This window comes from Stegostoma tigrinum, chromosome 28, assembly GCF_030684315.1.
Source record: "Stegostoma tigrinum isolate sSteTig4 chromosome 28, sSteTig4.hap1, whole genome shotgun sequence".
Lineage (NCBI taxonomy): Eukaryota > Metazoa > Chordata > Chondrichthyes > Orectolobiformes > Stegostomatidae > Stegostoma > Stegostoma tigrinum.
The window spans coordinates 39,814,410-39,842,186 of NC_081381.1; the positions used below are offsets into that span (position 1 = coordinate 39,814,410).

At 43.6% G+C, this 27,777-nt stretch overlaps 1 long non-coding RNA gene across 1 annotated transcript in view; it reads left to right on the forward strand.

The window, feature by feature from the left end:
* LOC125466603 (uncharacterized) overlaps nucleotides 1-21,474 on the forward strand; it is a 94,675-nt gene extending 73,201 nt beyond the window's left edge. The window contains exon 3 of the long non-coding RNA XR_009447400.1: nucleotides 17,942-21,474. This is a non-coding gene — a long non-coding RNA (uncharacterized LOC125466603). The remainder of the gene's footprint in view (nucleotides 1-17,941) is intronic.
* The last annotated feature ends 6,303 nt before the right edge of the window (nucleotides 21,475-27,777 follow it).

The following is a 27,777-nucleotide window of genomic DNA, read 5'->3' on the forward strand; positions in this document are numbered from 1 at the left end:
AAATAACATTAACTTACACCGTAGTGCAAGTTAGCAGACTGGAAGAGATTTTACCATTAAAAATTGTACGAGACAAGAGCCAGTACTTAGTGCAATGAGTTTCAGTCAGGAAAGAAAAGGATGTTCATACACCCATTAATCCTGGAACTGATATGCCTCATCATGGTGTTGGGATTGTATTGCTTTCTATTATAGTATCTAAAGGTGACATGGTGGCTCAGTGGTTAGCAGTGCTACGTCACAGTGAGAGGGACCCAAGTTCAATTCTACCCTTGGGTGACTGTCCATGTGGAGTTTGCACATTCTCCCTGTGTCTCTGTAGGTTTCTTCTGGGTGCTCTAGCTTCCTCCCACAGTCTAAAATGTGCAGGTTAGATGGATTAGCCAGAGGGCCCAGGGATGTGCATGCCAGGTGAGTTAGCTATGGAATAACAGTGATGGGGTGGATCTGGGTTGGATGCTCTTTGGATTGTCATTGTGGACTTGATGGGCTGAATGGCCTGCTTCCACACTGTAGGGATTGTATGAACAACATTTTGTTCATCTTAGTCCTGTTTAGGCCAGGGTGTACAATAAACTAAAAAAAGTTTACTAAACACTGGTTGATAACAGGAGATGTATTGGTGATATTGTGATAGCAATCATCATAAAAAGAGTTGAAGACCAGAATATAGTTCTTATAGTTGAGGGAAGATAGGCATAGACTTTAGATCCACCAATGATAAGAACCAGCTCTGTGTGTGATTGTGAGTTGCAGACAAATTGTAGAAGGATCTTCACAGGGCCTAGCTTTATAAGTTGCAGGCACATTGTGGACAGGATTGAACTGTGGTCACTTATGTTAGTGAAAGGCAACCTCATATAATGTCTTGTATAAATTCTGGGCAAATCACAGAATGATTTGTATAGGGGTTGGCATTTTGTGAGTTAACTAATGAAGGTGAGCCAACCTCTTTGTTGTGTGCCTTTTGTTTCAGTAATTCCTGAAGTCCAAGAACAACAGTGAGGGGGGAATAGGCCGAGAATAGGAACACCACTAACATTGCAAAATAACCCAAGATGTTCACTGGGATATTATCATTCAAGAGCCTGACACTGGGAAACAGAACAAAAAAGCAGATGACAAAATAGTTAAAGATGCAGGTTTTTGGAATGCCTTTAAGAAGAAGAGAGAAGTAGAGAGATGAAGAGGTTTAGGGAGTGAATTCTAGGACGTAAAACTTACAGTCAATAGTGGAACGCTTAAAGTAAGGGTCACAAATTGGAGGAGTCTGAATTGGAGGAAGACAAAGGACTTGAGTCTGGAAGGCCCACTGGGTGCGGTTAGAGAGATGGGGATGAGTGATTTTATCAAGAGATTTGAAAACAGGGAACAAATATTTTGTAATGGTCGCACTGCTTGACTGGCGACCAATGTAGATCAGTGAACACTTTGTTCAAGTTTAGATATGGGCAGCAGAATTTTAGGTGACTTCAAGTTTATGTAAAGGATTGAGAAATATTACTGACACTGAAGCTCCAGAGATTGCGATTATACATGTGAATTCCTGCCATTTGACAGGCCTGCGATTTGGACACCTGTAGAACTCCACCTGCTCATTTTCCCATGTTTCAGAATCAGAGACATAGCAGTTGCTCCAATATCCTCAATACCCTCTCTGCTGTAAAAAAAATGCCTTTAATTTAGAGTCAATTATTTATTAAGGCACTTTGCTTACCTGCTGGATTTATTTTCCTGGTCTGAAGAAGGGCCTAGGCCCGAAACGTCAGCCCTCCTGCTGCTCTGACGCTGCTTGGCCTGCTGTGCTCATCCAGCTCCACACCTTGTTATCTTGGATTTGTTCTCCTATTCATTTGTGGGTTGTGGATGTCGCTGGCTGGCCAGCATTTATTGCCCGTCTCCTGTTTTCTTGAGAAGGTGTTGGTGAGCTGCCTTCTTGAGCCGCTGCGGTCCATCTGCTGTGGGCTGACCCACAATGCTATTAGGGAGGGAATTCCAGGATTTTGACCCAGTGACAGTGAAGGAACGCCTATAAATTTTCAAGCCAGGGTGGTGAGTAGCTTGGGGGGGAACTTGAAGGTGGTGGCGTTCCTATATGTCTGCTGCCCTTGTCCTTCTTGATGGATGTGGGAGTAAAATTGTGTTTTTTTGTGTTTGGGCCATTTTGGTGGACTGAGTCGCTTCCAGCGGAAACGCTTTGTAAGTTGAACCGCTGTGTCCTACTTGCAATGTCATTGTTGTTGCTGAACAGAAGGATGTGTTATTGAACACAAAGTTGCCTATAATTAAACAGTTCTGGTGCTTGCTGCCACGTAAGTAGGTGAGCCATGGTGCTATAAATACTAAATTCAGTTGACATATTGGGTTCTATCTTTGAAGAACAAATATACTTTAGAACAATGCTTGTAGATGAAATGATAAAGTAAAGATTAATCTGATTAACAGCAGGAGTCTGCTCCTGATCTGGTGATATAATACTTGAGCAACTGAACTTTAAGCAGTTGTTTTCAAACTAGACAAGTGCCATTTCTACGATGTTTTAAAATTCCTTATTGGTGCTGCAATTGTAATGACACAGGAATTCTAAGATAGTAAACAGAGAGAGCTGGTAAACCGGAACAGACCATTATAGCTGCAGCAGCTGACTTCAATTGAGATATGACCACCTGAAACTTGTGAGAACTATGAGCACTGAGACAATTGCAAAAGTAAGAAATATGTGTAAATGTTACTTTTTCGGTTAAAATCCCCAAGTTGGGAGGGTCAGGCTATACTGAAGAATGCAGTACCAAAGATAGACCTGCAGGTAGCATTTGCACTTGGTAGATTCATTGGTAAATTTTCTCAGGAAAGAAGTAAGTGATGAAGTAACAAATTTAGGAGGCATATTGATCTCAAGTGCTCAGTAGAAATGTAATTTGCTGGTGAGAGATTCAGTGCATTGAGTAAGTTATTACTCAAGTTTATATTAATTTCTCTGACATGGAGTTGTTTAAACATTTGATTGAATCATGCAATTATGTAAACTACTGATGGTGGTGGAGGAGCCATGGGGTAACTTATAACAAGAATTTAGATTTGAAGGGTTCAATCAAACCGAATATTCTGTTCAGAACTGTAAAGATGGGGACCCCCTCTCAAGACTAATGTGCAGTTTTCAGTACTTCTTAATTAAATGTATGTTTAGATTCTATTACATTATAATTAGATGTAACAAGTTGAAGAACGCTGGACCTTAATGTTTCAAGAGTCTTTTCACTGCTGTGCACTATTTAAACACTTCAGTCTAAATGAATGCATCCTCTACCAACATTTGGAACTCTCATGCAACCCTTATGCTTTAGTGTAGTCCTTATGTGTAAAGGAGTGAAGACTGAGAAACAATGTATGATTCTAAGGAAAACAAATGTTCTCCTCTCATACGTTGCATGCATCTGGAGACCGAGAAGGGGAAAACGGTGCTTCCAGACTGGAGATGTGCACGTGGTGGTGTGTCTGGAGCAAGGGTAGAGGTGACCGAATCACGGAGGAATGAGGGTGTGCCTGGTCAGGTTCTGCGGTGTGGAAGTGGATTGGCGAGAAGTAATAGGGTTACTGCGTGGTTAGTATGGGATATATTGAACAGTTACTCAGACTATGTATTTAATTGTCTGACTTTCCCTGAGTAACTACTTGCTTAATTTAGTTGGAAGTCTCTGATTTAAGTGGATACTTTCGGAGGATTCCAGGTAAAAGAGAATTGGCCAGCTTGAATCCTCAATTTTCCAGACAATTCCTTTGGAGTCTATGATGATGGGGATGTTGCCCACTGCCTCTGGGCTGGTTAATCAGTTATTCGAGCCGTGCCTGTATTTACAACTTGGGTTCCATGCCCAATTGATGACAAGGAAATAGACAATGGAATTAATGCACAGTGATGTTGATGCAACAGTGCTACCTCTTTTGCTGGGATATGAGGGGAACCCTGACAAACATCCAATGCAACTTGTTAATGTTGAACACCATCCAGACATGATGATTCCTTTTACTATATGGATCGTTTGCCACTTACAGATTATGGAGTCACACTGCCAAAAAACTCATTAAGAAGCCATATACTAGACAGTCTTCTCAGTATGTGGAGATTCTTCCTCTGCTAACTGCCATGAGAAAAACATTTAACCAAATTATTAACATCTGGTGTGGTAGTTTTTTAAATTTATTCAGGGGATGAGGGTATTGCTGTCTAGGTCATCCCAGAGGGCAGTTAAGAGTCAACCACCTTGCTGTGGGTCTGGAGTCACATGTAGGTCAGACCAGGTAAAGATGGCAGTTTCCTTCCCTAAAGGACATTAATGAACCAGATGGCTTTGTCCTGACAGTTGACAATGGATTCATGGTCATTAGACTCTTTTTTTTTAATTGAATCCAAATTCCACCATTTACCATTGTGGGATTTGAACCCAGAACTATAGCTGCGTTGTTGGGTTAATAGTCCAGTGATAATACTACCACCACATCATCTCCCCCTATGCTTATTGATACCTTCTCTGCCTTTCCCTTGTAAACAAGGAATTGATACTACACAACTGATATTTCATAACTTTTGGAAGATTTGTGAAGCCCTGCACTATTCTAATGAATTGTGCCTCATTGGGAAAGTAAGTGCCCATAAAATCAGGGAAACCCAACAGCGAAGGGAACACACTCAGAAATCCAAGCTGAGGCCAATCTTCCTGTATCATGCTGACTGCCATGTCCCCAACAAAATCGGTCTAACTGTCCTAATACAGCCTTGTTCGATAGTTCACTGCCCTGGAGGAGCAATGGATTCATCTGCAGGCTGTTTTTAATTGAAACATTGCCATAGCTGAAAGTAGCCATTAGTGTGCATTAGTTGTAATTGATCAAGTCACGAAATAGACAAAGGCCTTTCCTTGTCACTCTCTAATAAAGCTCTTGCAGCCACAAGAAACATTTACTGAGTGAGGTAAGCTACAAGTGGGTAGTGCCACTGTAGGTGGGTCGTACCACTGCAGGTGGGCAGCCATCAAGGTTCAGACAACACAAGGTGTTTCTAGCTTAAATGCAAAAGATATTGCGAATCCCTCACTAATTTGAAAGTATTCAGCACCTACAGTCCTTTCAAATAGTGGAAAGGAGGAACAGAGTTCAAAAAAACCTTTTCCTTTATTCATTTGTGGGATATGGGCATCACTGGCTGGCTGTGATTTATTGTGCATCTCTAGCTGCCTTTGAGAAGGTCGTAGTGAGCTGTGTCCTTGAGCCACTGTAGTCCAGCTACGGTGGGTTGACCCACAAAGTGTTTTTGGAGGGAATTCCAGGATTTTGACCCAGCGACAGTGAAGGAACGGAAGTATATTTCCACTGTTATTTTACACGTGTCAGCTTAAGCCTGGATATTGTCCAGATCTAATTGTATTTGAACATTGACTGTTTCAGTATCTGAGAAGTTGCAAATGGCGCTGAGCACAATGGAATGACCAGGATATATCCCCACTTCTGACCTTATGATGGAGGGAAGATCATTGATGAAACAGCTGAAGACAATTGGACCTGGGACACTACCTGGCACAATTCTTCGGTACTATTGCCTGGAACTCCTACACATATGTCCTGGAGCTGTCCAGGTCTTCAACAACCACAAACGTCTTCTGGTCTGCTAGGTCTGACTCCAACCACCAGAGTGTTTGCCCTTGACAACCCTTGATTCCAGTTTTGCAAGGGCTCCTTGTTGCCACATTTGGTCAAACGCAGTCTTGATGTCGAGGGCTGTCACTCTCACCTCACCTCTGGAATTCAGCTCTTTTGTCCATGTTTGAACCAAGGCTGTAATGAGTCAGGAGCTGAGCGGCCCTGACGGAACCTTAACTGGGTGTCACTGAGCAGGTTATTGCTGAGCAGGTGCTGCTTGGTAGCACTGTTCCAGACACCTTCCATCACTTTACTGATGATTGAGAGCAGACCGATGGAGTGGTAATCGGTCGGGTTGGATTTGTCCTGCTTTTTATGTGCAGGACATGCTTGGAGAATTCGCCCCATTGTCGGGTAGAAGCCAATATTGTAACTGTACTGGAAGAGCTTTGCTATGGGATCGGCAAGTTTTGGAGCACAACTCTTCAGCACTATTGCCGGAATGCTGTCAGGGCCTATAGCATGGCAGTATCCAGAGTCTGCAACTGCTTCTTGATGTCATGTGGAGTGAAGCGAATTGGCTGAAGACCGGTATCTGTGATGCTGGGGACCACTGGAGGAGGCCGAGATGGATCATCCACTTGGCACTTCTGGCTGAAGATTGCTGCGAATGTTTCAGCCTTACCTTCTGCACTGATGTGCTGGGCTCTTTCATCATTAAAGATGGGGATATTTGTGGAGCCTCCTTCTCTAGTGAGTTGTTTAATTGTCCACCACCATTCACAATTGGGTGTGGCAGGACTGCAGAGCTTAGATCTGATCCGTTGGTTGTGGGATCACTTAGCTCTGTCTATCACTTGCTGCTTTCACTGTTTGGTGCGCAAGTAGTCTTGTTTGATGGCTTCACCAGGTTGACACCTCATCTTCAGGTATGCCGGGCGCTGCTCCTGCCATGCCCTCCCACACTCTCCATTGAACCAGGGCTGATCCCCTGGTTTGATGGTAATGGTTGAGTGGGGGATATGCTGGGCCATGAGGTTACAGATTGTGCTGGAGTACAATTCTGCTGCTGTTGATGGCCCACAGCACTTCATGAATGTGCTTGAGTTGTTAAACTTTGAAATCTGTCCCATTTAGCTCGGTGATAGTGCCACAGAACATGATCGCAGTTATTCTCAAAATGATGGTGGTACTTTGTCTCCACAAGGACGGTGTGATGGTCACTCTTACTGATACTGTCATGGACAGAGGCAGCTGCAGCAGGCAGATTGATAGGATGAGGCTAATATGTTGTTTAGGGTGGCTTGGTGTCTCAGTGGTTAGCACTGTAGCCTCACAGCGCCAGGGATCCGGGTTCGATTCCAGCCTCAGGTGACTGCCTGTGTGGAGTTTGCACGTTCTCCCCATGTCTGCATGGGTTTCCTCCGGGTGCTCCGGTTTCCTCCCACAGTCCAAAGATGTGCAGGCTAGGTGGATTGGCCATGCTGTAGTGTTCAGGGGTGTGTGGGTTATAGGGGGATGGGTCTGGGTGGGATGCTTCAAGGGGCAGTGTGGACTTGTTGGGCCGAACGGCCTGTTTCCACTCTGTAGGGAACCTAATCTAATCAGTTGTTCCGTCTGAATGGCTCCCTCACCACCAGCTGTAGACCTAGTTGATTCGCTATGTCCTTTAGGACCTGGCCAGCCTGATCTGTAATCCTGCTGCAGAGCCACTCTTGGCAGTGGACATTGAAATCCCCTACCCAGAGTATATTTTGTGCCCTTGTCACTTTCAATGCCTCTCCTAAGTGTTAATCAATATGGAGGAGAATTGATTCGTTAGCTGAGGGAGGACAGTATATGATAATCAGCAGGAGGTTTCCTCGCCTCTGTTTGACCTGAAGCCAAGAGAGTTCATGGGGTCCAGAGTCAATGTTGAGGATTCCCAGATCAATTCCCTCCCGATGGTATACCACTGTACCACCACCTCTGCTGGGTCTGTCCTGCCAGAGGGTCAGGACATATCCAGGGATGATGGCAGGGGTGTCTGGGGAATTATGTAAAACACAAATCCGTTAGTATGACTAGTCTGTGAGACAGCTCTCCCAATTTTGTCACTAGCCCCCATATGTTAGTCTGGACGATTTTGGCAAAAACAGCCGTGCCAACCCTGCATTGTCCTTTCTGATGCTAAATCGGTTTCATTTCTTTGAGACTTTGTTGTGATTGGTACAACTGAATGGTTTACTAGGCCACTTCACAGGGAAATTGAGAGTCAACTACATTAACGACAATTGACAATAGTTTCATGGCCATTAGTAAATTCTCAATTCCAGATTTTTTTATTAATGAATTTAAATTCCATCATCTACCATGGCAGGATTTGAACCCTGGTCCCGAGAACGTTACCTGAGTCTCTGGTTTACTTGTTCAGTTATAATACTACTAGCCCCAGTAGGTAAAAAGGGAATGTGTGAAATAGATGGTAAACTAGGTCACTGGCATCCCCAAAACAACAGCCGAGCTAAGTATGGCTCTGCCACAGGGAGGAGATTTGACTATGAAAACAGCTGTGAGCCTGGACACCCAGTCACAGTACAATGTGCTGCCCCACAATGTTCACCAGAAGGTTTTTATCAGCAAAATCATCACACTTAAACCCAGGATTAGACCATCTCCCCCAGTTAAAGGAATAGGAAGCAATTTTGGAAAGTTATCAAAACAGATGTTATCAGAACAGATGTTGTCCTGACAATGGCCCAGTCATTATTCCCATACACACAGTATAGTGTCAAGATGTACAAGGAATGACCCCAGTAATGATTAAACTAACTGCATGGGATTATCAACATGGTTCAAACACAAAGTCAGAGAATGGCAGGATTGTCTATTGCAATAGATAATGAAGGAAATTTGGGAAAGAACAAGTACCATGTTAACCAAGAAAGAAATTGCTGACTTACACAGAGCGCGGAATGGTAGTTTTGAACACAAACGAGCCTAAAAAGTTTGATTAATGATGTAATTACAGCATTCAAGCAGGGGGGCCCATGGTGTATAGCCTGGATGTTGCCAGGTTGGACTATTTTGTAAGCTCTGTTAGGGACAGACTGGGAAGGGAACCAACTGAAACAAATGTCTTGGAACAGAATGAATTTAGTGAGCATAATATCAAGACAGTGTACTTTAGAGAGGGAGTAGGAAGGCTTGAGAAACAACCAATAAATGAATAAAACCTCGAGGAAAGTCAGCAGGCATCATTTGAGGCCATAGAGAATGGCGTTTGTATAAATTATGACCCTTGGATTTAGAACAAACCAGGGAGAATTTACAGGAAATGGAAGAAGGAATTATCTTCTTGGATCATAGGCATACCGTCAAAAGCCCTGTTTATTGACTTCATTATGATGTGTAACTGGAGATTTAGTGCAAATATATTTGGTACAACACAGGTGTCACTTGAAGAGTAAGATAAATGTAAATGGAGTAATCTTGCCTTACCTTGTATGAAGAGATTAAAAGGAAAAGCTACATTGGGATAGAAAATAAATGCGACAGACTTTGACACGGTTCACATCCAGAATACAAAGCTCTAATAGATGGAACAGCTTGGATAGCCCTTCAACCTAAAAGGTTGTACCTTCAAACGCCATATTTTGATCTACTCTTATGAAGTAGTCATTTGCATAACACCAACAAGAGGCCTACCTGGGATGTAATGAGACCTAACTACACTGTAATGGCTAATGTAAGAGGCAGAGAATATCATGCTAGTCAGCATATACACAGAAAGGAGAATAGTTTTGAAACCACTGTCCTTAAAGAACACACAGTGTTTTTGTTTTGCACCTGGTCCCAGTACAATTGGGTCACAAATTGTACACAGACTGAATAGTCACTGACTGTCAACTATCACAGTTAGAGATGTTATGACCACAGGTCAGAACTCTGAAGTACTATGAGCATTTTTTAAACTTTAAATTCCCAAATGTGTTTTGTAAAATATGGATGATACAGTCAAAAATAGCTGACAGTGTAAATTAAGGGCTATCTGGAGAGAGGGATTCATGGAATTTCACATGTAAATTTGCAAAGGGAACTTTAAACAATGACTCACAAAGAGGTAACAGGCAAGTCAAAACACATTGGACTATGACTTCTTCTGATTACAAAAATAATGAGCTATTGATAACCCCCAACTCAACAGGAAGTCACCCTCTGCTGATTGTTTTACAAACTACAGAAGTATTTTGTGTTTTTCTGTCTAAAGAATACACAGAGACAGAGGTTAAAATGACAGTTTCCACTTTGCTGGATTATGCCAGAGGGATCAAAGCTCTTGTACTAGTCAGACATGTGTAGCAGTGGGCTTAGATACATGCATGTGCTAGCCTTAGTTCCAGCGTTAGCATACTGTGAAGGTCACAGTCAAAGAACTGCTCCTGGTCACCCCTGTGTTGCAGGTAAAGCCACTCTCCATTCTGAAGAAGGGCCTAGGCCTGAAACATCACTTTCCTGCTCCTCTGATACTACATGGCCTACTATGTTCATCCAGCTCCACACCTTGTTACTCCCCCATTTTAAGTGTTAGATGTCAATTAGATCGTAAGCCAGATAAAAGGAAACAGAACAACAAAAGGATTCTCTTTTGCTTAAATTCTGGAATTTAGTTGTGGTCAAAATGAATCAGAACAACAGAATCTCAACTGACCTGCAAAACTAAGAAACGTCAAACTGATTGTTCAACAACCAAAGTCAATGCTAATGGTAATGTTGGCTACAATGGTCAGCTATTGGCCCTTCATAAACAATTCCATCCATAGAATCCTCACAGTGTGGAAGCTGGTCATTCAGTCCAATGAGTCCACACTGACCCTCTGAAGAACATCCCACCCAGACTCATCCCCCTACTACGGCATTTCCCAAGGCTAACACTCTGGTCCAAATGTATGTATCCATGGCACTGAGCGTTTACCATGGCTAACCTACCTAGCCTGTGTACCCCTGGACACTATGGGCAATTTAACATGGCCAATCCACCTAATCTTCATAATTTTGGACTGAGGCAGGAAACTGGAACACAGAGAGAAAACTCACACAGTCACATGGAGAATGTGCAAACCCACGCGGATAGTTGCCCAAGGGTGGGTTGGAACCCAGGTCCCTGGTGATGTGAGGCAGCAGCGCTAATCACTGAGGCACCATGCCACCTACTAATTCAGATACTTATCTTTTTATTTAACTTTTATCCTTAACTATAGTTATCTTCTGTTAACTTGTAAATACCTATTATTTCGAATCTGTGTTATGGGTTGTGAATTATTCAGTCTTCTCACATTCACTAACTAATAAACTCACTCTGCTAATTCAAGAGACTCTGATTACATTGGCTCCTTTCGGTATGAGGAGAAAGTTATCCATAAGGTTAGGGATAAGTATTTAAATTAACTTGGGTGCGACCGACTATAGGGACAGGTGAATGAAGACGGGGAGACAGTTAAATTTTTCTCAGTTGTAGACTTTACGATTTGGGGTATCCCATCTGGAACTGTCACAAATTGAGGAATTTTGACTGTGTGATTATGTTAACCAGTTTGGGCGTACTATTCCCCCAAAGCCTGAGCACCTAATGGATCTCATGGAAGGAATTGATCCCTTAAATTTGACACTTGAATGACACTTAAATGTATCAATCAAAGAAGGAATAACAGACATTGACTTGTAAGACATTGGTGAAGCTTTAGTACAAATGTTAAGATACCTTCAAGGATCAAAATGGTATTGCATGTTCTGGGTGCAATCCCACCGATCGTTACGGCAATGTTGATCAGTGCAGTTACATACATGAGCAATATGCTGAGGAATTCAAGACATTGCCTCCTCTGGAGATGGGCAGCTACTGGATTGCACTTGATCCAAAATCACTATATTGTCAGTATATTTCACCCCTGTCTCAGTGCGATGCAAACCAGCCTAGTATTTAGATGTTATTTTAGTAGCGGTTAGTTCAATTGATTTGTTCACTGTTAGAGAATATTAAACATATATTCACTGTTGTAAACTAACAGGTCAAAACGGCACTTTATATGAGCAGACTATCTTTGAAGAAATCCTTTTTTGCCAACTCTTTGTTTATATGTTTTGAGACGCAAGCCAATCGATGCGAAAACAACAGACTAGCAGCGACAAACTTTAGCCCTTAATGTCTTAAAGTTGGCAACAAGCAACAGATTATTATCTTAGAAGAAGTACCTTAATTATTCCATGATTGAAGGTAAATAATTAAGAATCAATAGCTGATGAAAGCCGTGTTTAATTTGAACTAATCCTTCTTAATATGATTATGGCCATTTTATTACAAGCAGAGAGCGTACCTTTGGGAAAGCAAGATTTATAACACACTCAGCTGGAGAAATTGGCCTTGAACATTCTAGCTGTATCAATGTAGATGCTTATGATTTAAGAGGAACAATAAACTCTTGAAATAATCCATTCTCTTCATCTTAAGGCAAAGCGTGCACATGGATAAATCCAACTCATACCATATCAACGATCAGTGAGATTGTAATAACAACTTTCAATCAAACAGGTGCAACCCCAAAACTCTGGTAACATTGTGAGGTTCTGAGGGCTATGTTTCTTCTTAATTGTAGCTGAGTTGTCTGGATAGTTGCTTTGCAATGCACAGTGACACCAACAGTGTGGGTTCAATTCTAACATCTAACACCACGAAGGATTCTCATTCTCAGCCTCTCCCCTCATCTCAGATATGGTGATCCTCAGGTGAAACCACCACCAGTCATTACTCCGTCTCTAATGAGAGAGCAGCCCTAAGATCTGGTAAATCCGAGCCAACTTTACCTTACTTTTTATACCTTCATTGCATCTGAAACACCTCAACTAACCAGTTTTGAAGGGGTGAATTTGGAACTGTACAGTTAGGTTCCATGCAACTAAATTGAACCAACCCAGATGACTTAAGGACAACACAGTGTGGAGCTGGAGGAACACAGCAGGCCAGGCAGCATCAGAGGAAGAGGAACGTTGATGTTTCAGATCAGGACCGTTTCACCAGAAATGGACAGGGGGTAGGGAGCCGGAAAATAAATAGAGAGGAGGGGTGGGGCTGGGGAAGGTAGGTGGGATGGTGATAGGTGAGTGCAGGTAGGGTTGGTGGGGATTGGTCAGTGGGATGGGAGGGGTGGATAGGTGGGAGAGAACATGGACAGGTTGTGTCAGGTCAAGGCGACAGGGATGAGAGAGAGGGTTGGACATGGCATTAGGCCGGGGGTGGGGAGATTTTAAAACTGAGTGAACTCCATGTTTAGGCCATTGGGCTGCGGGCTCCTGAGGCAGAATATGAGGTGTTGCTCCTCCAGTTAGCAGATGGTGTCATTGTGACACTGGAGGAGGACCTGGATGGACATGTCACCCAGGGAGTGGGAGGGGGAGTTAAAATGGTTGGCGACTGGAAGGTGTTGTGTAGGGAGTACAGATGCTCTACAAAACGGTCTCTGCGTCTCCATTTGGTCTCACCGATGTAGCGGAGGTGGAGGAATTGCGACTAGGGAATCGCATTTTTGCAGGAGGGTGGGTGAGAGGAGGTGTAGTCTCGGTAGCTGTGGGAGTCAGTGGGCTTGAAACGGACGTCACTTTCGAGGTGATCACCAGAGACAGAGAGGTCCAGAAAGGAGACGGAGGTATCGGAGATGGTCCAGGTCAACTTATGATTGGGGTGAAAGGTGTTAATAAAATTTAGAGAGCGTGAGACAGCACTGATACAGGCATCAATGTAATGGAGGAAGAGGCAGGGGATAGTGCTGGTTTAACAGCGGAGGAAGGAGTGTTCCACATATCCTACAAAGAGAGAGGCATAGCTTGGGCCCATGTGGGTGCCTATGGCCACCCACTTACTCTGTAGGAAGTGGGAGGAGTTAAAGGAGAAGTTATTAAGTGTGAGGACGAGTTCAGTTAAGTGGATAAGAGTGTCAGTGGAGGGGCCCTGATTGGTCCTGTGGGACAGGAAGAAGTGGAGGGCTTTTAGGCCATCTGTGTGAGGGATGGAGGTGTACAGGAGCTGGATGTCCAAAGTAAAGATGAGATGCTGGGGCTAGGGAACTGGAAGTCTTGGAGGATGTGGAGGGTGTGGATGGTGTCCCGGACATAGGTGGGGTGTTCATGGACTGGGGGAAGGTGCAGAGTCAACGTAAGTGGAGATAAGTTCAGTGGGGCAGGAGCAGGCAGGGACAATGGGTTGGCTGGGACAGTTAGGTTTGTGGATTTTGGGAAGGAGATAGAAGCGGGCGGTGCGGTGTTGGGGAACAATGAGGTTGGAGGCTGTGGGTGGGAGGCCTCCTGAGATGATGAAGTTATGGATGGTCTGAGAGACAATGGTTTAGTAGTCAGGTGTGGGGCCATGATCAATGGGCCGGTAGGAGGAGGTGTCAGATAGTTGGCGTCCTACCTCGGCTTTGTAAAGGCCAGTGCGCCATACCACCACCGTGCCCTCCTTATCCACGGGTTTTATAGTGAGGTTAGGGTTGGAGCTGAAGGAGCGGAGGGCTGCATGTTCCGTGGTGGATAAGTTGGAGTGAGTGAAGTGGGTGGAGAGATCGAGGTGATCGATGCCTCGACAGCAGTTGGAAATGAAGAGGCGAAGGGAGGGTAGGAGGTCTTGGGTTGGTGTCCAGGAGGAAGGGCTGTGTTGGAGGCGGGAGAAGGGATCTGTACAGGGTGGACTCCCGGTTAAGTAAATAGGTGGAAGAAGCGTTTGACATCCAGATGTGAAGGGAATTCATTGATGTGTGGGCAGACAGGGATAAAGGTGAGCCCTTTCCTGAGGACTGACCATTCATCCTCAGTGAGGGGGAGGTCTGGGGGATGTTGAAGACCTGGCAGTACTTGGGGCTGGGCGCAGGTGAACAGTTGGGTGTAGAGCTGGAGCTGGAGCTGGGTATGGGGATGGAGACTGTCCCAGGAGTGGAAGTGATGTCAGTGATGTAGTTGGTGAAAGCAGCGGTATGGTCGATGGCAGCCACCTACAATCTGACCTCACAACCAGAGAGATATTTCCCTCCCCACCCCATCTGCCTTTCTCTGCAACTCCCTCATCTGCCCCACACTCCCCACTGGCCCCACCACCCCCGGCACCTATCCCTGCCACCGCAGGAAGCGCTACACCAGCCCCTACCCCTTCCCTCCCGCACTTCCATCCAAAGCCCATAACAAACCTTCCACATTAAACAGATGTTCACCTGCATGTCTGTCAATGTGGTTTACTGCACTCCCGATGTGGCCTCTTCTACATCGGTGAGACCAAGCAGAGACTTGGAGACTGCTTTGTAGAGCACCTACACTCTGGTCGCAAACCACTTCAACTCCCCCTCCCACTCCCTGGGTGACATGCCCATCACAATGACACCAACCACAAACTGGAGGAGCAGAACCTCATATTCTGCCTCAGGAGCCTACAGCCCAATGGTCTAAATGTGGATTTTATCAGGTCAAAATCTATTCCCCCACCTCCCAACCCCGGCCTCATCCAATGCCCAACCCACCCTCTCATCTCCACTCCTTGACCTGATACAACCTGTCCATCTTCTCTCCCACCTATCTGCACCTCACACCTCACTAACCAATCCCCACCACTCCCTACTTGCACTCACCTATCACCATCCTACCTACCTTCCCCAGCCCCAGCCCTCCTCTCTCTATTTATTTTTCAGCTCTCTTCCCCCTCCCCATCTCCGGTGAAAGGCTTCCAACCCGAAACGTCAACTTTCCTGTTCCTCTGATGCTGCCTGACCTGCTGTGTTCCTCCAGCTCCACACTGTGTTGTCTTTGACTCCAGCATCTGGAGTTCTTGCTATCTCCAAAAGATCTAAGTATCCGTTTCCACCCTATATAGACTATGTAAGGCAGGCTGGAGTCGAAAGGGAAACGGTGAAGAAAAAAATCTAAATTCCAACTTTTAAAAGAAGGAACCAGGATGGGGGACTGTCAGAAAATCATTGACTGTGCTTTCAGCGTGGGAAGACAGACAACCTGAGAGTGAGCTGCTAGCATGTGAAAAGACCCACAGGGTGTCCTGCTGCCAATCCACTGTCAGCAGACATGAAAGTAGTGAGCATGTGTTCAAATGTGGCTGACAGCCAGAAAAACTATCAGAATTTCACATTTGGAAGGAAAATAGCCAATGTCATTTCAAAGCAGGAGAGACACTAACTCAGTGCCAACTCTGTTAGGGGTAGGAATTATAGAGAACCTACCTGAGGACAGGGTAAATTCCAATATACTTATCCAGGGGCCGAAGGGAAAGTGCATAGAAATGGTACTGGTAAAAATTTATTGCGGATTAAGCTTTTACAGGGCTAGTCATAAGCAGTGGGATCCCAAGTTTGCTCATGTAAGGGGTAGACATGCTGGGAGCAACCCAGTTGGTTGGAGATAGTCATCCTGAAAAGTTCAGGACAGTCCAGGGAGGCTGAAACCATTGGAGAAAGCCAACAGAATTCTGCAGAAAGCTGAGAAAGGTTCAAAGGCTCTTCAGGGGACTACAGACCCCGTAAGGGTTGAAGTGCCTCAGGAAAAACCAGCAGAAGTTTCAGGCCAGCAGTGTTAGAAAGGATCAGGAGTGAACACAAAGTCAAAAGAAGCCAAGGCTAGGCCAGTACAGTTGGAAGGAGTGAAGTAAGGATCATGGAGCTTCAAAAAGAAAAGGGGCAGAACTGTAAAGCCCTAAGAAGTAGGAGCAGAAGTAGACCATTCGACCCATTGAATCTGCTCTGCTGTGCAATGATATCATGGCTGATTTGATAATCCTCAACTCCACTTTCCTGCCTTTCCCCCCATAATCCTTGTTTCTCTCACTGATTAAAAATCAGTCTATCTCAGCCTTGAATATAGTGAGGCCTTCTTTTCGGATGTAAATGAGCATGAGGAAAGTTCTCACATAGGCAAATAGAATGTGAGGGATAATAGGAACTGCAGATGCTGGAGAATCTGAGAAAACAAAGTGTGGAGCTGGATGAACACAGCAGGCCAAGCAGCATCAGAGGAGCATGAAAGCTGATGTTTCGGGCCTAGACCCTATGTTTTACTTAGGGGATGGCAGCAGAACAGGACAGCTACCTGCAGAAATTAGAGCTTCAGAGGATGTGAAAAACACGGTAGTTCTTACTATCTTCAGGGGAAGACCTATTCCCATACAAAGGAGAAAGGGAAAGTAACATTGTGGAAGCTAAAATAGGCATATGACTCACTGGCAGATCATATGAGCAAGTTCGAGTTTAAATCTCAATAAATGTGATCGTTTTGCTGCAAATGCCTCTGAAACTGAGGCACAGGAAATAAGTTTGGGCAGCTTACAGGAATTTAGATGCTAGTTATAAATCACAAACCACCTAGATGATGCACAATTAGGTTTTATAGAAGGGGAAAGGGACTGGATTCCAAAACAATACTAACCCTTATACCTAACCACAAAAGAGACCAAGGAACTTCAGAATGCATTGCAAGATTATGAATCCTGTGTTTTTTACAATGACCATCCAAAAGGCGGGAAATAAACAATTTGATAGCTGTAACTGTATCCAAGTTTTAACTCTGCACAGAATTACCTTGTTTCAGAGATTATAGCAGAGCACTGTGACTTTGTGTTAAAAAAGCTAATAGAGCGAATGTGCATTTGTGTTTTGTTTATCTGCCGCCTTGGAATGCACTTTCGTTCCGTAAAAGTGGTGGTGACATGGAGACATGCTTATGTGAAATATAAATTTTTAATTCTTCAGCTGGAGACAGACATTGGACATATTAAAAAGGCAGTTTTACTGAAATCAAGGAACTAATTACATCATCAGACATCTTGTCTGCAGCATTTGGAAAGAACTCCCTGGAACTGTATAAACAACTTTCATCCTGTCTTATCAAAAGATACCTATTGGCAGCCCCTACAGTATGCAAACAGTTGGAAAAAGAACATTGAAATTGAGACACCAGGAACTATTAATTCATGACTAAAATAAACTGCAACGATCTGAGCTAATTAAAGCTACACTTTGGAATATACCATGGATTTTTGAATTTCAGGTGGATATTAGAGGGCATGCAAGTTTATTTGGGAGACAAACAAGAATTGTTGGAGGAACCTAGTAGGTTTGGTAACATCTGTGGAGAGCAAAACAGAGTCAACTCCAGTGTTTGGACCAAACATGAGTTACATTGGACTTGAAATGTGGGCTGTGAATGCTACCATTGCTGCAGAATTTCTCCAGCACTTTCTGTTCTTATTTCAGATTTCCACAACCCACACTATTTTGTTTCTTTTCAGGTTTTGTGTGCCTTTATCAAAGGCACGTTTCAGCAGAATCAGCCAGTAGCAATGAAGAAAACGCTGCTGGCTTTTTCCGTCTGTCTCCACCTCAGAAGGCACCCTGCTTATTACTTCGCTTGCGTTCATGTTCTGACAAGCAGACAGCAGCATTCCCAGAAGAAGCAGAAGACATCAGCCCCAACCTAAAAATGCCAGCTGAGTATTAAATCCTTTGTGCAGCCAGAGGAGACAGTCAGTGATAACCAGTCACTTTAACTTACACAACGTTAACCTCACCTCCTCTGTAAGTTGTATTTTTAACATTTGGTTTGAATGTGTGTGTTTACACACAAGCCACAAAGTTTTTTTTTACTTTTAATTCTTTAATATTTTACTTGGGTCGGTTTTAACACAATAAAACTAACCCCTTATTTGTTTGACACAGGAAAAATCCTTCCTGCTTAGTTCTTTATCATCCAAATGGGCTAAGAAAAGAACAGAGCCATTCCCCACTTTTGCACTTGGCCATAACAAAATGCTTGTGTGCAATAAATTTAAATTTAATTTTCTACATGATTAGAGACTTTATAAATTGTCTTTAATGCTTTTCTGCACTGCAGACTCCTGCTAAATTTTATTCCCAGTGTCCTTTCCAATTATTGTTCTAGTGCTCATTCTTCCTGAGCAGACTTCACTATGAGTCTTGTCAGCAGTTGGTTGAACTGTGGAAGGCGTCAAAACTCAGTTTTTAGTGCCCTTGCCTTGACCTGACATAAACAGTAAACACACTACTATATTTTTCCATTGCTGAACATAGAAGCATCGAGGATAATTGCGGATCAAAAATTATGGTTTCAGCTGAGATTGGAGGTGGGGATGGAATCAATCCACTGTGACCTGCGTGGCTCAGCACTGCCCTCCCAATGCATACAAATCTGAATAAATCCTGGCAGTGCGGAAGCAGGCCATTCGACCCATAAAGTTCACGCTGGCCCTCCAAACAGCATCCTTCCAGACCTACACCCACCCTCCCAACCTTATTCCTGTAACCCTGCATTCCCCATGGCTAATCTACCCACCCTGCACATCCCTGGAGTGTGGGAGGAAACCGGGGGACCTGTAGGAAACCCACGTGGACACGGGGAGAATGTGCAGACTTCACACAGTCACCCGAGGGTGCACCAGAACTGTGCAGGGTGGCACAATGGCTCAATAGCCCTGCTGCCTCTCGGCACCAGGGGCACAAGTCCAATTCAATTCAAGTCCAGTTCAGTCCCAACTTTGGATTGTAAAATTATTATCTGAGATATCCTGACATGTCATTGTTTTCGGTTTGTGCTGTTGCTCTGAATATTTCCAGACGTGGAAAGCCATTTGTTATTCGAGGGTACAATAGCGATTATTGATCCAGAATGGGAGTATTTCAAGTACCTTAAAATGCTCCATTAATAAGATGAATAATTTACAAAGAAGCTCAGTAGCTTAAAAAAATTGCAAAAATCTTGATGTGAGGCCTAGCCTGACACATCATGATTAATAGAGCACAGCTGGCAGAGTTCCTGCAATTAAAACAAATCTATCACTTTCATTTCCAAAGATTTTGAAAATGCAGCATTTTAGTTGGAGGCAGAATCACAGAATTGTTATGGCACAGAAGGCTGCCATTCAGCCCATCATGCCTATACCAGCTAGCTAAATGAGCATCATTACCTAGCACCAGTCTCCTCCTTTCTCCCAGGCCCTTGCACATTATTTTTATCCAGATAGCCATCCACGTCTCTCTGGAATGTCTCGATTGAATCTGCCTCCACCAAAATTCCAGGTAGCGTGTTCCAAACCCTAACTACTCACAGTGATAAAGTTTGCTGTTCTTGCTTCTCTTGTAGATCACTTTAAATCTATGCCCTTTGTTCCCTTTATGATCTGGAACAATTTCTCCCTGTCTACCCAATCCAGCCCCATCATGATTTTCAAGTCCTCAATCCGATCTCTCAGCTTTCTCCTCTCCAAGGAAAACGGTCCCAAATTCTTCAATGATAACAAAGTGTGGAGCTGAATGAACACAGCAGGCCAAGCAGCATCTTAGGAGCACAAAAGCTGACGTTTTGGGCCTAGACCCTTCAATCAATCTTACCAACTGAATTTTTTCCTTAATCCCTGAAACAATTTTGGAAATTGTTTCTGCGCTCTCTCCAATACGTTCACATCTTGTTGATGATGGGACACCCGCAGCTTGACACAATATTCTGGCTGAGATCTAAGAAGTGTGTTGTACAATTTCAAAATTAACTTCCTTATTCTTGTATTCCAAATATAGGGCTGTCCATACAAAGTGAATGTATCTGCTGACATCAAAGTGCCCCATCTTTGAAAGACACAAAACAGCCGACAAGGGTTAAAACAAAATTGGGTAGCCTGCTTCAACATTTAAGTGTAACACAATGGTACCTTTGAACAAGGCTACCCCAATATTAGTAAAAGAGCCTTACCACCAACCAGTTTTGATAAGAAAATGCCGAAGAACAGACAAATGATTAACTCTAGCCTCAATAATGAAAGAAGGATTGTCCCGGTTAGTGAATAACTGAGCCCATCAACTAGCCAAGATTAACTCCTTAAATAGCTGCAAAGACAACAGCTAAAGATATTTTGTAGTAATCAGCTTTTTACCTACAGTATTCAGAAATAGGCTTTAGTTAAAGATTATTCAGATAATCATGGAAATGGGTTCAACTTATAACCAGAATATAATGCAAGCAGTTAAAAAATAATTTAAACCTGGATGTGAAAGTTGATTAGCCTTAGGAAACACCTTATTTTATGCCCTGAGCAAGATAGATTGCTCACAACCCATTAATTACTATGTGCTAAGGGTAGAAGTAGCTTTACAACTTTAGATTTTAGAATTAATAATAGAAGTTAACCTTATAGCAATTAGTTAAAACTAACTGTCTTTTGTATTGTTACATGTATAATTAGGACAGTAAGACATTTGAAAGAAGTGGCTGAATTTGATAAAAGAAAGCGCATGTAGTAGAATGAATGATAGAACGGACCTGAGAGATAAGCAGCTTGAGACAGATCCGAAGGAGAGTAGCCGGCAACTTTGGAATGCGAATGAATAGGATGCATAGAAAGATCCCAAGGCCTAGCAATTACAAATTCCATAAGGCCATGGGAACCTGTGGCTGTCTGTAGGAATGCCCATCATTGAATAGGTGTCCCACAGGATTGGGTGTATGTATTAAGAAGGAAGGACAGTGACTATGTTGTATTTGATCATTGTAACAGAAAATGTATAAAATGCTGCATTTTCACTGGAAAAACCAGAGTGTGTCATTAATGTCTCTTCTGATCTGAGCCAAAGTTTAAGGGAAACATTACTTTCTCACGTTGAGGCCAGATTTGAGGAAGATCCTTTGGTCCTCTCCCTGCGTTGACCAGTTTCTGCTTGAATAAACATCTTCCACTTGCCTGAATCCTGCCTGCCTCCTCAATTTTTGTCCCTGGTCGTGGGGTACAGCCCTACAATAAAGCTGATGAATTATTTGAAAGGAGGATAAGTAGGTGAGAAATGCTCTTTCAATAAATCTCAACTGCTGGTTTCAATGACTTTAATAAACAATTACTAATATTTATCCTGCCAATTAATTGTGTACTATATTTCTCTCGACCATATTCAGCGAGGCAGCCAAGTCTGTGATGGATTCATGAGTAGGTAAACGGAGAATTATATGGGGCCGTTCAATTATTCTAGACTTTGTAGACTTTTGAATTGGAAGAATTCTATGTCTCAGTCCCAGTGTTGCCCCACTTTGCCTCGAGTGTAGGAGACTGAGGGGTGACCTTACAGAGATCTATAAAATCACGAGAGGCATAAGGTAGGTAGCTAATAGCTTTTCCCCATGGTAGGGGAGCCTAGAACCAGAGAGCAGAGGTGAGAGGGCAGAGATACAAAAGGATCCAGAGGGGCAATTTAATTTTTCACACAGAGGGTGGTGAGCGTCTGGAACAAGCTATCAGAGGTAGTGGTGGGGGCCAGTATAATTTCATCAATTAAGAAACATTTGGACAGGTACTTGGATGGGATGAGTATGGAGAGATACAGACCAAACACAGACAAATGGGGCTAGTTTATTGGTGAACCAAAAGGCCTATTTCCGTGTTGTTCAAGCTTGACAAGCATGGACCACGTATGAGCAGTCTGTGCTCTCTCAGCCTGTGATTTCTTTTGTATAATTGATTGTATTTGCAAATGTACATTTGCCCGCTGAATGCATCAATGAACTGCAGATTGACAGGTAGTATTGATACAGCTGTCAGCATAGAGAGAGCCTCAGGGTTTAAAATCCAAGATTGCAGTGACCTTCACAACTATTTGGAATGCATTGTCTGAACCATAATTCTGAAACAAGGGTGATACTTTGTAAGTAATGCACTGGTTTTATTGAAGGATCGTTCTGAGGTATACAAGATAGACCTGTATGCATTAAATACAATTTTTACTGGTTTTTCCTGCTGGGGTAAGTTTGTTTTTGCTCCTCGGGTCATTTAACTGTGGAGCAATGTAGATAATTGTAGAGAGGCTAATTTGTATATCAGATGCTGCCTGCCAATTTGTCCACCTACAAAGTAGGTGACTGTGAAGGTTAATCTACTTGAACTACATAGAGAAGTGATGAGAACTTGATATGATAGCTGTAACATAATCCCCAATTTGTAATCACTTCACTTACATCCATTTCTTTAATAAAAGTCCTGCCTGACACCTGTGCCTGTTCGCTAGCATGTCGCAAATGTGTAGTGTGTGCTGATGTGATCTGAAGCTGATCAAATAGCTCCTCTGGCTTTTTTCTTCATTGTTGAGCATTAATCCATGAAGTCCACGTGGGTTTTAAGGACAGGAAAACCAGCTTCGTGCAGCCTGGCAGTAAAATATTCACGGAAACGTTGGAAATACTCAATAGACGGGATTTAATGTCCTCTGCCAAGGTCAGTTTAGGTGATAGGAGGGGCATCTATTCATAAAAGAGGCTGACTGTAGGACCTGAGATAACAAGGCATAGAGTTAGTGGGAACTGGAGAATCTGAGATAACAAAGTGTAGAGCTGGATGAACACAGCAGGCCAAGCAGCATCAGAGGAGCAGGAAAGCTGATGTTTCAGGCCTAGACCCTTCTGAAATAAATAGGAAGAGAGGGGGAGGTGGATAGACGATGAATAGAGGAGAAGATAGGTGGAGCAGAGACAGACCAATAAAAGAGATGGGGATGGAGCCAGTAAAGGTGAGTGTAGGTGGGGAGGTAACAAGGAGATAGGCCAATCCAGGGAGGACGGCCAGGTCAAGGGGGAGGGATGAGGTTAGTAGGTAGGAGATGGGGGTGGGGCTTGAGGTGGGAGGAGGGCATAGGTGGGAGGAAGGACATGTTAAGGAGGTGGGGATGAACCTCCGACACTTCCGCCATCTGCAATCTGACCACCAACAAAGACATTTTTCCCTCCCTACCCTTATCTGCTTTCCGGAGGGACCACTCTCTCTGTGGCTCCCTTGTCTGCTCCATGCTCCCCTCCAGCCCCACCTCACCTGGCACTTTTCCCTGCAACTGCAGGAAGTGCTACACCTCCCCACCCACCCACCCATCTCAGTCCCCAAGAAGACTTTCCACATCAAGCAGATGCTCACCTGCACATCTGCTAATGTGGTATACTGCATCTGCTGTTCCCGATATGGCCTCCTCTACATTGGGGAAGCCAAGTGGAGGGTTGGGGACCACTTTGCAGAACACCAATGCTCGGTTCACACGAAGCAACTGCACCTCCCAGTCGCGAACCATTTCAACTCCCCCTCCCATTCCACAGATGACATGTCCATCCTGGGCCTTCTGTGCTGCCACAATTATGCCACCCGAAGGTTGCAGGAACAGCAACTCATATTCCTCTTGGGAACTCTGCAGCCCAATGGTTTCAATGTGGATTTCACAAGCCTCAAAATATCCCCTCCCCCCACTGCATCCCAAAACCAGCCCAGCTCATCTGCAGCTTCCTATCCTGTCCTTCCTCCCACCTATCCCCTCCTCCCACCTCAAGCCCTGCCCCCATCTCCTACCTACTAACCTCATCCTGGCCCCTTGAACTGTCTGTCTTCCCTGGAATGACCTATCCCCTCCCTACCTCCCCTACGCTCACCTTTACTGGCTCCATCCCTGCCTCTTTGACCAGTCTGTCTCCTCTCCACCTATTTTCTCCTCTATCCATCTTCTATCTGCCTCCCCCTCTCTCCCTGTTTATTTCAGATCCCCCTTTCCCCTCCCCCATTTCTGAAGAAGGGTTTAGACCCGAAACGTCAGCCTTCTTGCTCCTCTGATGCTGCTTGGCCTGCTGTGTTCATCCAGCTCTCCACCTTGTATTCTCAGATTCTCCAGCATCTGCAGTTCCTACTATCTCTGAACACAACAGTATTCATTGTGAGGTGTTTTGGAAGTCATAGTAAAGATTTGTATCAATAGTTTGAGTGAAAGATAAGAATCTTGACAGTGAGAACATAAGTTTAGAATTGCTACCTTCACTACTGTAGGACAAGGCAATTTAATAAATTTTGTGAACAGGAGCAAATGCCTGGACATCAGTGCATTAATGACAATGCTATCTTAAAAAAAGGCAACAGTGAATGCAACAAAGGGAAATCAGCTTGCTGGACATATGCAGAAGATTAGTTGCTAAGATACTGCTGAGGAAAGTGAAAAGATGTATGAATGTAGTGCTGCATGACGGACAAGCAGCTGTTAGATTACAATGGAAGTATGATAAATGAACTCTTGCGATAAGACAGATTTTGGCAACATCTATAAAACACAATATCCAATGTTTCAAAAGCTGCTTAGTTTTTAACAGATCTTTTGACAGTGTAAGGCGATAAGGGACATAGACTGGCTGGAGGATGTATGGCATTCCTGAGAAATTTGTCAATCTGATAGCAAACTTCCAGAACAATTCTATGAGTGCTGTCAAATCGAACAGGAAACTGAAGTAATTGTTTCGTCAGCAGTGGGTGAAACAAGGACCCACACTGTCCTTTCATATAATTTTTAAACTTGCTCCAAGATAAGGCAATAGATTTTGTACTGAAATATGATACCAAAAGCAAGATATGGCAAGATTTTAAACATGCTCGGATTCTCAGTCAATGCTGAGTGATATCTGAAGCAGATTTGCGGGGCTGAAATCGGCAGGTACTGTGTGGAGAATAGAACTGGGTTACAGATTGACATAAAGTGGGCACAGGTCCTGTTATTTTGGGAAATGTTGGAAAATGTTTATATTGCAGCTGGAGAAGACACAGTTCATTAGTTGGAAGAGTTTGTTTAGCTCAGTGAGTTAGGGTGAGAAAATGGAAATTGTGAGGAATGCACTGGAATTGTTCCTGCCACTCTTAATCGACAAAACAGAGTATGGAACGCTCAAGAAATTCAAGTAAAAATTAAGGCTTGAGTTTATGATACAATAATTATAAGAAATTACCTTCAGATGTGAGAACATGAGAAAAAAATGACAAGAAAAAAATATTATAACAATGAGAAAAAAATGACAAGGAAATAACTCCAGAGATAACAAGGTGGATGAACACAGCAGGCCAAGCAGTATCTTAGGAGCAGGAAAGCTTGACGTTTCGGGCCTAGACCCTTTTTCGTACATATTGTCATGTTTGAGGCCAAATTGGGAAGGCTTGAATGTGGTCCATTGGGGATGATCTGGTTCCGTAGGCAGGAACTTAGAAAGGTGATGTGGCTGTAGTACCTGGTTTGCTTCAAGATGAGGTCGATCAGTTTCAAGGCCGAAGAGATTACGAGAGAGTTGCAGTGGGAGAGAGATCCCCTGAAGTTTTTTTCCAGAGGGAGGAGGGTAACTTCTTCAGGGTAGACATCCTTAGAAGAGGCTTTGCAGTGAGGTTAAAATTGTATCAGAGATAATGGGAACTGCAGATGCTGGAGAATCTGAGATAACAAGGGGTGGAGCTAGATGAACACAGCAGGCCAAGCAGCATCTTAGGAGCATAAAAGCTGATGTTTCGGGCCTAGACCCTTCATCAGAAAAAAGGTGTTCCACAGGTAGCTTGGCTGGGACCTCTGCTGTTTGTGGTCTACATAATGATTTGGAGGAAAATGTTGCTGGTCTAATTAGTACGTTTGGCAGATGATACAAAGATTGGTGGAGTTGCAGAGGTCAGAGGATTGTCAGAGGTTACAGCAAGATTTAGATCAGTTAGAGGCACCGGCAGAAAAATGGCAGATGACATTTAATCTGGACAAATGCGAGGTGATACAATTTGGAAAGTCAAGTGCACGTGGAAATTATACGGTAAATGGCAGAACTCTTAGGAGTATTGATATGCAGAGGTGTCTAGGTGTGCAGGTCCACAGATCATTGCAGATGGTAGGGCAGCTAGATAAGGTAGTAAAAAAGGCTGGCTTGAGATAGCAAGAACTGCAGATGTTGGAGTCAGAGATAGCAAAGTGTGGAGCTGGAGGAATGCAGCAGGCCAGGCAGCATCAGAGGAACTAGAAAGCTGACATTTCAGTTCGGGACCCTTATTTCTGAAGAGCAATTCAACCCGAAACGTCGGCTTCCCTGCTCTTTTGGTGCTGCCCGGCCTGCTGTGTTCATCCAGCTCCACACTGTGTTACCTATGGCATGCTTGCCTTCAGTGGAAGGGGCATTGAGTACGAGGATAGATAAGTTAAGTTGCAGTTTTATAGAACTTTAGTTAGGTCACATTTGGAATATTGTGTATCATTCCGGTCAGCACACTACCAGAAGGATGTGGAGGCTTTGGAGATGGTATGGAAAAGTTTTACCAGGGTGTTGCCTGGTATGGAGGCTTTTAGCCATGAAGTAAGTTTGGACAGACTGAATTTGTTTTTCACTGGAAAGTAGGAGGTTGAGGGGTTGAAGTTTATAAGATTGTAAATGGCATTAATAGATAGAAAGTATGAGGCTTTGTCCCAGGGTGGAGGGTCAATTACTAGGGGACACAGATTCAAGATGTTGGTGGGGGGATGTTTTAAAGAGATGTGTGAGGCAAGTTTTCATGCATAGGGTAGTGAGTGCCTGGAACGCACTGCCAGAGGAGACAGTGAAAGCAGACACAATAGCAGCATTTAAAAAACACCAGGATGAATACACGAATAGGATGGGAATAGAGGAATACGGATCCTGTGAGTGACAACTGCTTTAACATGGAAGGGCAAAATGTGTTGACGTAGACTTGGAGGGCCGAAGGGCCTGTTCCTATGCTGTATTGTTCTTTATTCTCTGTTCTTGTGAATCTGTGGAATTCCTTACAAAGTGAAGCAGTTGAAGCCACCTTGTTGAATATTTTAAAGGCAAAGATAGACAGATTTTTGAACAGTAAAGGAATAAAAATAATGGTGAGCAAGTGGGTAAGTGGAGCTGAGTACATGAAAAGATCAGCCATGGTGGAGCAGGTTCAAGGAGCCAGATGGCCTACTCCTGCTCCTATTTCTTATGTTCTTTTGTTCTTATTAATTTGTTGTAACTATTTGATTAAAAAGATTAATGTGGAGGCTAGGTCATTGAGTACTTTAAGATTGAGGTAGATGGGTTCTTGATTATCAAGGGGATCAAAGGTTACGGGGAGAAAGTGCAAGAATGGAATTGAGGAACTTATCAGACATGATTGAATGGTGGAGCAGACTTGATGGGCCGAATGGCCTAACTTCTGCTCCCATGTCTTATGGAAATATTCAAAATGTAAAGAATCAAGAATTGAACAACACACATGCCTTACACACAAAAATGTGGGAGAATTTAAACTCCCAAAACAGGTGGGAAGTACTA